Genomic DNA, 11,859 nt, shown 5'->3' on the forward strand with positions numbered 1-11,859 from the left:
AATCCCGGTAAGGGCATTTATTTGTATGATGAGCACAGATATTTGTTCCTAAGTCATGGATGTTTTCTATTTATATAAGTATGTATTTATCTATTTAAGTATGTATATCATCGCTTAGCACCTTGCACACACACAAGCTTTGCTTAGTTTGGGGCTAAGTTGATCTGCGTAAGGTGTCCCCAATATTTTATTAATTAATTTTTATTTTATTTTAAAGGCAGTACAGGTTGTAACGGGTGTACTTACAGGCCATTACGGGGTCAAATTAATCTAGGCAGATTGTCGTATGTGTAGCAAAGAAAAGGGGACTGTTAGATAGCTAAAGAGATAATGTTACGCTCTTAGCAGACAAACTGTAAAGAATTAGATTTAGAGCAGGTTGCCTGGGACCAAAATAATTCAGAAATATTCATGACCCTCATCATTTAACATGATCGAGAAACCCTCGAATAGCTGAAAAATCTTACGATTCTAGGGGATAATTGCATAGAAGACCCTCATTGGGCAAAGAGTGTCCAAAATAAACCCCACAGATATAAGCTAAAAGAAAACACCTCATTGACCTCACTGAATAATAAAAATTGAACCGTACATCAAGATTGCCCTGCCGCATTATTTTCATTATTTTTTATCATCCGTTTGGTAGTATAATTATGTAACAAACTATATATTTTTGTAAACTACGTAAATGTGACTTATTGCTGTTGTGTTGTGTGGCTGTTGCGCATAAAGAAAAAGATAAGAAATTTGGCAAAATAATATCCCCTTTTTTTCTTGCGGTGATTTTTTTAAGTTTAGAATAGGTACAATGAATACTAAACAAATTGAATTATTACGGCTTTTGCATGTTATGAAACCCAACATCATCTAATGTACATTTGTTTTATTCCAAAATTATAATTTTATTACTCGCCCTATTGCTTAAAGTTTTAGAGAAGTATGATTTGGAAGGAAGTGCGGAAGGCACCATACATACCCCCTTCTCCATCCTAAATGCAGAAAGGCTCTCGATACCTGCCTGTCCGAATCTACTCAAAACTATAACGCTACAGTCCCGGGTTCGAATCCCGGTAAGGGCATTTATTTGAGTGATGATATTTGTTCCTGAGTAATGGGAGTTTTTTATGTTTATAAGTGTATATATTATACATATCGTTGCCTGCCCACAACACAATCTATCTTGGGCTTACCGTGGGACTCCATCAATCTGTGTAAGAATTTCCTATAATATTTATTATTTTATTTTATTTTTTCTATTTTAAAAAAACCAAGGAACAACTATGCCAAGTTTCAGAGCTTAATCAAAAAGTGCTTTGCAATAGCATCCCTACTAATACGAAGCAGACAGGAGTAATAAATACGTGCGACGTACGCGCTACTTATTCCAGACGAAAGTACTCGATCGAGCCTCGCGCGCCGAAAAATCCGACCAAAATCTGCACTTAAGGGGAGCGGAGGGGGCTACCTACTAGCCTGATAAAGCATAAATGACTGTCGCTTTTAAGAAATAAACCACAAGTTCCCTTTTTTTGAAACCGTCGCTAAGCAGGAAAAGCATAAGAAAGAGTCAAACGAGTTAGAAAAGACATAACGTGCGAGTTGTGTTTTTTTACATTCCGAGAGGTAAATACAATTCTAATGTAATCCTAACCTTAATAAACATACAATGTACATTTATGGTTTTTTTGCATAGAAATTTAATAAAACACCAATATATGTTTTTTCTTCTTCTGAATTTAACGTTGGACTTGAGAGTGAGGTATGAGTAAAATAGCACAAGAGCATCACTTAGTACTTTTCTGTCTATGAATATACACTTATGCTTTTTCTTTGCCAAAAATGAGGTAGTTTTAACGAAATAGCATGCAGTTATGCTTGTCTAAATCGTGATTGGTTAGAGATATCGCTACAGCGACTAGATAGAAAAATCACATTTCTCTTCCTGATGTCAAGGGTGTCAATAACTCAATTTCGTAAAAAATGTACCTTTTTCTGTATGATTTTGAGGTACGTTTTTTTCTTAGACTTTATCTGTCTATGCTTTACATATGTCTTTGGCTTGAGCCAGGAGGCTTTTTGGTTTACCGCTTACAATTAGTCGAAGAAAATATAAGTGGCCATTGCAACCTTCGAAATTGCAACCTTACGAATTTTTCTCCTTGAGACGGCAGTGTGAATGAAACTCGGATGTGAGTTTCGGGCACCGTGTGAATGTTAATTTCAGTTTTATTTACCTTTGGCTTGCCTTAGTCTATTTTCAGTGGAAAATAAATTTAGGTACGATTTAATCGTAATAATTAATCATAACATAACAAGAGCTAGATTACTCTCGAGGTCAAAGAAGGAAAACTAACATTCCCAATTGTGAGTAGGTAGGGAATGTTCCCAATTCAAGAGAACATTTAGAACATTCACAATTATCTCAGTGGGAACATTCTCAAAACGTGGAACATCACTATTTGCGAACGACATTAAAGCATAAACTGAGTTTACATTGTACCAGGATTATGCTGTTTTCGCGTACTTTTGAAATTTTGTAGGTTATATTTGGAATGTTACAAATTTACCGCTTTTAAGTATCAGCGTATCATTCTGTAATATTCAGAACGCAGTTTTTTTAATCCATGCTAAGATTTTTCAAAATATGATCCCATATAAAAATAATTTTGTTCGGCTGAATGTCCTCTGAATGTGCTAATTTCCATCCAGCTCTGATTTTCATCAACATTGACAGATTTTATTATAAACCTAGGTACTTTGTCGCTCATATTTGGACTTAAAATTACAATCCTGACTGTCAAAACAATATATTATATCCATTTATATAATAAAATTCCGCATATTCTTTACTAGCTTTTGCCCGCGGCTTCGCTCGCGTTAGAAAGAGATAAAAAGTAGCCTATGTCACTCTCCATCCCTTCAACTATCTCTAAAAAATCACGTCGCGCCGTTTTGCCGTGAAAGACGGACAAACAAACAGACACACACTTTCCCATTTATAATATTAGTAGGGATAATGCATATATTATTTGATATTACGTTTGTGAGTGAAAACTGGAGTATGTAGACAAAAAATAGCAAAATGATTCTATAATATTGACAACTTAAATCAGTTTCTTCTAAATTTTCAGGACACCACCACCTTAATAGGTAAAACAAAGAAATTACAATTTCCAGCGTTAGAGCGAAAACGTTCCCCAAATACGGAACATTGTTCGTAGCACGTTGAATAAAATAAAAGCCGGGAAATTACTTTGCCCCAGTCTCCCCTTTAAAAAGCCTAACCGACTTCGCAGTCCATCTCTTTCACTCTCCAGTCTCTATATATAACTGTCTCTTTCTCGCACGAAGCGGAAAATCTAGCGAAATACGTTCTTTTGTTTCTAAAACTCCTTCATGAATCGCCCTCGCCTGCCATCATGGCTGATTATACAATACAATACGGTCCAGAATTCACTGAACGCTTTCCTTAACAAAGTATACGCGAAAGTGGTCAGGGACTTCGGCCCAGAAATCCTGGAGCGGAACGGGCCTTTATCTCTCCCCCGCCATTGGCTGTTTCAAAAAAAGTACGCCGCTTGTGATTGGCCAAAACAAATTGCTCGCGCTACGTTCTTTATTTGAATTTGCTAAGAATATCACAACTGCCAGTATTTAGGTGTTCGAAAGAGCGTAGTATGTGTGTTACTTGGATGCTGTTAAGTCTTTTTAAAATGCAGTAGTGGAGGCTTTTACGTAAAATCCGTGGATGGGAAAGAAATTGCAATATTAGGACAATTATACCAGATTTTCCTTCTGCCATGGGAGTGAAGTTTGCGGAGGTGATCGAGTTTAATCTTACTTATGCGAGATTGTAAATGGTGCCAAAAGTGGAATCTCGAGCGTTGCGAGGATTGTCCCTGAATGAAACTCAAAACTCTTCACACCACAGCGATCCGAGGAAAATATTAACTCCAAGATTTTTAAGAAAAATAAAACAAACTAAAAATAATTTGACATAAGTACCTACTTCGTCCATTAAACCAAAATAAAATCTCAACTAGAAAATTAACGTTAATTAAAACTACGTAATAGTATACAATACTCAATATGTCCTAAATAAATTCAAATTCAAAAGCTCTACAATTCGAATCATCGAATGTTATTTTTTCACAAAACTATAAACGCTTATTTAAAAACCATAAACAAACTGAATGTGGTAGACCTTTATTTACACAAGTTGAAAAAAAAAAACAAAAGCGCAGCTTTAATAATTGCTACCGGAGTTTAAAAACAACTTATTGTCTGTGACACCGATGAAAACAGTATTGTCTATGGATGAATTATAACCTTTTTGTCTATGGTGAGTGCTTCTGGAGAAATGTTAATTGATGCCATGTCGAATTTTATATTGTAATAGTTAGAATTTGGACAGAATAATAAGGTGAAGAAAAAATGTCAAGCTTCTGGGCGTAAAGAAAGACTCGCTTTATGTGAACCGTAAAATTATTACGGAATCATATATTTTAAAAGAAATGGTTCAATAGGAAGTATAGTGACTAATAGTTTCAGTTAAACAACAATTGCCTTGGTTGGATGGCAGCAAATGCTATGGTGCATCAAGTCGGTTTGTACGTATATATGTCAGGTCGAAAGTTCGGAGGGCCATCTGTACTGAAAAACGTCGTACGATACACGTGCGTAAAGGAAATTTGTAACTCGTGTCGATTTAAAACACTCCCATCGCCACTCGTTTCGAACTTCCTTTTTTTTGCACTTGTATCGTAATGTACTATGTTTTCAGTACACTGCTACTTTTCGCACTATTGGGAGAAGTGTTTACTTTAGATATGCCTTAATCGTGGTCTGGTTGATGTAACTGGTGACCGAAGAGCTGGCGACTTCCTCGCACAACGTATCACCATTGCGATACAGCGAAAAAATGTCGCCAGTATCCTTGGTACAATGCCTCGCTTTTGAGTTTAGTCTTAGTTCCTTAAATCCATACTAATATTATAAATGGGAAAGTGTGTCTCTGTTTGTCCGTCTTTCATGGCAAAATGGAGCGACGTATTGACGTGATTTTTTAAGTGGAGATAGTTGAAGGGATGAAGAGTGACATAGGCTACTTTTTGTCTCTTTCTAACGCAAGCGAAACCGCGGGCAAAAGCTAGTTATTTAATAATTGTGTAAATTTGTGACGTTATCCGGGTAAAGGGACCTTATTGTCGATGGCGCTTACGTCCAGCGGCGTCGTATTTATTTGTATACGGATAACTCTCATAACGCCGTAAGCGTTCCTTTACCTAGATAACGTCACATATGTTCATGTAACTTCTCCTTCTTCTTATTTAAGAGCTAAGTAGCTCTTGTCGGTGGAGTATGCGCCGCATTTCTCTATTCTCCGTTTTCCTCATTAGTTCTTGATACGACATGACACCGGCCTGGTCCTTGAGCTGGTCATCAAAATTCCTCCTGGGTCTTCCTCACCCTCTTCTTCCTTTCACCTTTCCTTCTAGGATATTTTTAAAGAAGGTATCATGTCGTATCAAGTGACCAATCATTTTGCCTCTTCTATTTCTTTAATTAGTCTTCTTTTTTCTCCTAAAATTTCCAGCACCTACTCATTAGTTATTCGTTCTGTCCAACTGATTTTCTCCATCCTTCTCCAGCACCACATTTCGAATGCGGTTAGCCGTTTACTCTCTTTTTTGGTCAGAATCCACGTTCATGTAAATAAAGTAATTATTTGTGTCACCTCCGCTCATCTCTCCCCGTGGCTCTAATATAAATGGCGTCCATTTTTTCCGAGACTCCATCTGCGTTGAGCTCCTGACATTCATGTTTATTTTCCATTAACCGAACTAATCAAGGCTAGTTTTATTTTACGCCGACATGCTATTTATTAAGTTACTCACTATGTAATGTACGTAATAAAATGTACGTAATAGATAGTTGATTCGACACAATTTTTATAATACATATGTTGCTTTTTTAACCCCCGACGCAAAAACGACGGGGTGTTATAAATAAATAAATATTGGGGACACCTTACACAGATCAACTTAGCCCCAAACTAAGCAAAGCTTGTACTATGGGTGTTATAAGTTTGACGTGTCTGTCTGTCTGTGGCATCGTAGCTCCCGAACGGATGAACCGCTTTAGATTTTTTTTTGTCTGAAAGCTGTTAGTCGGGAGTGTTCTTAGCCATGCTTCATGAAAATCGGTCTACTATGTCCCGGTCGGGGGTTTTTCAAAATTTTAATTTTGTGGTTATTTACGCACTAGTGAGAGAAGTGGTACATTTCTTGTCAGGTCGAAACGGAGGGCTATCTGTACTGGAAAACGCCGTACGATACACGTGTGAAAAGGAAATTCGTAACGTGTGTTTCTTGTCCTACATCGAAAGGGTCGTGACTCTGTGTAGGAGAAACCTAGGTACCGTAGAATAGTACATTACGATTACGATACAAGTGCATAAAAAAGGAAATTCCTTTTCGCACGTGTATCGTACGACGTTTTTCAGTACAGATGGCCCTCCGAGATTTCGGCCTTGTATATAATGGACCACTTCTCGCACTAGTGCGTAAAAAAAACACCATCTGTACTGAAAAAAAAAAATTGGCCCTCCTTTTCCCCCAAAACTTAGACACAGCAATATGGATGATATCATCCATCCAAACTTATGACTGAATATAGCTATATTCGCTATATAAGGTGATGCTTATCTCATGTTATTATTACCCGCCATGTTTATTCGACGAATATACAGCGTGTGTATTCCATACGGGCGAATATTTGAATAACGATTAGTATTGGACCTAAGGAGCCTAACTACATGGTTTTTTTATTGAATAGATGAGATTTTTTTTTTCATACATAATAATTCAGCACGCAATGTATTACGTCCACATCAATTAGCGTACCTACCTAAACGTCATTACGACATGACGTTTATGTCATGTCAAATTAATATGGACGGCGTACATTGCTGCTTGGTCAGATTTAAAAAAATAATTACTCTTAATTAATAACACTTTTTAATAAAATGATTATACTATTTGATTTGTATGGTTAGATACTATAACTGGATACATTATTCGCCCGTATGGAATCCACACGCTGTATACTAAAGGTTTCGTTCTGACTGCAGCAACAAAAACCTCTAGTCTATTAAAATAAATTCCATCAATTTTAATTATAAAACTCCCGTGAGACTAAAACATATTTAAAAATATTTTAAGCGGGTTACTCACGTGTTAAGTCGATATAGCGTTCGACATGTTTCGATCCATTTTCGAGGATCTTTCTCAAGAGTAGCGACCCCGCCTTTACATGTCGAGAGCGGATGTGGATCGCAACACGTCGAACGCTATATCGACTTAACATGTGTGTAACCCGCTTAAAATAGGAAAAAATAATATTTTTAAATAATACATCACCCTCCTTGCGTTATCCCGGCATTTGCCACGGCTCGTGGGAGCCTGGGGTCCGCTCTGACAACTAATCCCAAGATTTGGTATTGACACTAGTTTTACGAAAGCGACTGCCATCTGACCTTCCAACCCGAAGGGTAACTAGGCCTTATTGGAATCAGTCCGGTTTCCTCACGATGTTTCCCTTCACCGAAAAGCGACTGGCAAATATCAAATGACATTTCGCACATATGTTCCGAAAACCTCAATAGTATGTTTTATGTATGAAATGGGAAATACTATGGGCGGTTGTTCCGTTTCATACATTGCGTTATTTAAAAATAGTATTTTTCTCGTGTTTGATGGAATCAGATCTATTTAATCATTTCATAGACACTGCTAAAATGCTACTTTTCCATCAGGTGAGATTGTGGTCAAATGGTTTACCTATTCCTCATAAAAAAAAGTAAAAAAAAGAAATCTATAATAATTTTAGAGTTATAAAATACTCTGGATGTTACAAGTAAAGATATTATACTTAATCAAATATTCCACGGAGATGTATAGGGTCTCCAAGAGTCAAATTTTATAAAATTAAAATATTTAAAACGTAAAAATCTTTGTCAAATCATACAAACAAAATACAGAAGAACCCTAAAAAGGAAGCCCGAAACGAGTGGCGATAAATTAAAACATGACCGAAGGGAGTGTTTTAAATCGACACGAGTTAAGAATTTCCTTTTCGCACGTGTATCGTACGACGTTTTTCAGTACAGATGAGCCTCCGAAGTTTCGACCTGGCATATAATGAACCACTTCTCGCACTAGTGCGTAAAAAAACACCATCTGTACTGAAATAGTACATTTCGATACAAGTGCGAAAAAGAGGAAGTTCGAAACGAGTGGCGATAAATTAAAACATGACCGAAGGGAGTGTTTTAAATCGACACGAGTTAAGAATTTCCTTTTCGCACGTGTATCGTACGACGTTTTTCAGTACAGATGAGCCTCCGAAGGTTCGACCTGGCATATAATGAACCACTTCTCGCACTAGTGCGTATAAAAACACCATCTGTACTGAAAAATTACTTTTAAATTAATATTTAAGTTAGATGAATAGCAAACTCAAAAATATGCACGCAAGTTTAAAAGCTTCAAAAATACGCCTTTGAATTGTCAAATAATCCGTCAATGTCCATGGGAAAATTGATAGTTCGGATTGTTTTATTTCGTTGTAGTAGTGTTTTTTCGCAACTGTATTAAAAAACGTCGTTGTACTATTTCAAAAGTATTTTGCGAGAATAGGTAAGTAAGTAGAATTTTCCTTTTTGTTTTAAGTATGACAGAAACAGAACTTATTAATTTTGTATTTGTATTTTGTATTGGCGCCATCTTTGACTGCCTTTGAATTCCTACATCCGATATTGGAACGGATAATGTGAAAACGCTCTTACAATAACATCCCTCATCCCTATCTGATGTGATATCACATAGTAATATAGTCTTGTAATAGAGTTTCACTAGATATCATCGTTTGTCTATTTAAATGGTAATTTACTGTACTGTCTTTATATCGCGATGTATTATCGGTAGGCTAAGAGCTAGTTTCGAAAAAAGTGGTGTTTTTTAAGCAAAAAAAAAATTACTCTTCGTCTATTATTGAACAAATCGGCAGAACGCTAATTGGTAATTTACTGTTTTGTCTATATATTGCGAAGTATTATCAGTAGACTATAGTTGTAGGCTAAGAGCTAGTTTCGAAAAAAATGGAGTGTTTTTTATTTCTTAGCAAAAAAAATGTCTCTCGTTTATTATTGAACAAATCGGCAGACCACAGCGAATGGTAATTTACTGTACTGTCTATATATTGCGAAGTATAGACTGTAGTTGTAAGCTAAGAGCTAGTCTTGAAAAAGTGGGGTGTTTTTCACCTCTTTGTAAAAAAATCTTTCATTGAAAAGCGGTAATCGACAAGGCCAATCGAAATTTAAATCTAAAGGTCTGAGGATTCTCAACGTATCAGGAAGATTTTGGACAAAAAAAAGAAGGATTCATATAGGAGGTGCAAACACACATTGCTCGCCCTTAATAGAGTTGGTCAAAGGCGCCTAGCCTTCAGAGGTAACATACACTAGAGAAATTTCGACGGGTACCTCGGCGGTCGGGGTGGTGTAGTGGTTTGAGCACGTCAGCCGCGATAGCTGGTGACCCGGGTTCGATTCCCGGCTTCGCTACCAGTGGGCTAGATTGCTTTTTCTTCAGTGTACGGTATCTATTTCAGTTTATAAAAAAAAAAGTTCAGCTTTCTCGCGCAAAGAATTGCTATTGCAATACAGCGCGTGAATGCTGCCTGCGTGATGGGCACCCTGCCGAGGGGCCAGGGCCTGGAGGGTGGTTTTTAGGTTTTTTATTTTTTAGATAAGTATGGATGATTAACAAAGAAAGTATGTGATAAAAGAGTGGAAGGGTCAGTTGGAAGCGTAAGACCTAGGCGAACTTTTCTTGATCAAATCGGGGAAATATTGCAAAAAGGCCAGGTCAGAAGTACTCGAAACCGACGAGCGTGTATGAGAAACGGTATGAAAGTGTGTGAAGCGAAAGTGGTTTGTAGTAAATGGAAATCCGTGATCTCTGCTTACCCCTCCGGGAAACAGGCGTGATTGTATATATGTAGATAAGTATAGTTTAAGATTTTTTCTTATCTATAACTCAGGGCAACATTATCCTCTATATCATAACTCATGTGTATTTTTTGATTTTTTTTTGTAATCTTGGCTACAGTACGGGCCCTGTGTACAGTATAATAGTCTAAGGAAAGTCTAATAAGCCGTACCTTATTACATCCAGCCTTTATTGCGTTCATTTCGACAGGTAATTGCTAGCGCCAAATTAATGGTGACTACGACCTTGCCGCGGCCAGTATATCTCTTAAAGAAAGAATCCTGAGGATTCCTTTTCTTATGGGATAGGAGGCAAACGAGCTGACAGGTCGCGTGATGGTAAGCGATCACTGCCGCCCATGGACATCCGAAACACCAGAAGTATTAGAGGTGCGTTGCCCTTTAAGATGGGTGTACGCTCTTTTCTTGAAGGTTTGAAGGTCAAGGAAATACCGTGGCGACAATTCATTCCACAGTTTAGCTGTGCGGGGCAGGAAGTTTCTGGAGAAACGCACAGTTGAGGACTGCCAGCCATTGAACCACACCACACACTTACCACAAGAATATCTGTACTGCAGAGTTGGGGGACCACCCTTCGAACGAATTATTTGCAGTTTCATAAGTCTGCAATCTTATATCCTCTCTCCTCTCTTGCTTTTGACAAAATTACAATCATATAATGTACATGACAAAATGACAGTCATATAATGTACAAGCACTACCTGAATACATTACCTTAATTTAAAGTCTCCTATTTTTGTTAAACTGTTATGGAGGTAATTAATATGTGTAATTAATTAAACTGTTATAATTTCATAACGTAAATTATAAAGTTTAAGTAAATTATACAAATGAGAGACTGCCGATCCTGCAATCAAACTCGTTCCAGAGTCAATATTATAATTATGTATTATTACCACTGTATTTTAATAATATTATAATAAAAATACATAAATAATTTACTTGCAGTAAAAATCCTAAAAGAGCCAATGTACGAATTCATGAAATCGGCGTGTAAATTATACAGCTTGGTTGGCTTTTGCTTCTAAATACGGTCAAACCAGTTTTCACTAGAAAAAGGCGCGAAGTTCAAAATGTCTATGGTTATGGTTATAAAAATTGCATTTTTTTAATGTGCCGCCTTCTAGTGACGTAAACGGCTTGTCAGAATTTAAATGACAGGCTGATATTGTCTGAGAGCCCAACTCTGACCTGAGTCTGTTTTTTTTAATCTAAAATTATCATATGGCACACCTATGCACAATACTGCGCTGTTTTCTGAAAATTTTCGTTAATACCTATCTAAATGTGTAAAAGAGAAGGTTAGATATTGCGGTCCTGTTATCAATTACGATCCGGCACTTTATTGGCACTTTTATGAGATTTATAGAGGTCGCTCCATTATTGGACAAGCATGGCCACAGATAAATATAGGAAACCAATTTTGTCCAAAACATTACTATAAAACCTATTTTCTTTTCAGAGTTATACAGAAGCTTTTGTGAATTCTCCGTCTAAATACAAGACTACTTAGATTTGGCTGTATTAGGTCCTACAATCATGCTGCTACTTATGAAAACCATCAAGACAAGAAAGGTTGCCTATTTGGACCACATTGATACGAACCCCAGATCTGATATGAACTCCTAGAGACCATAATAACGGATAAAGTGGCTGGAAAAGAGCGTAGAGATCGTAGAAAGAAATTGGTGAATACTTTTGCATATTAAATTGTATCTTGTTATTTAATACCTACATGTTAATTATAAGATGTAATGTTTTGAAAAGAAGTGGCCCGCCGAGTT

This window comes from Leguminivora glycinivorella, chromosome 24, assembly GCF_023078275.1.
Source record: "Leguminivora glycinivorella isolate SPB_JAAS2020 chromosome 24, LegGlyc_1.1, whole genome shotgun sequence".
NCBI classification, from domain to species: Eukaryota; Metazoa; Arthropoda; class Insecta; order Lepidoptera; family Tortricidae; genus Leguminivora; species Leguminivora glycinivorella.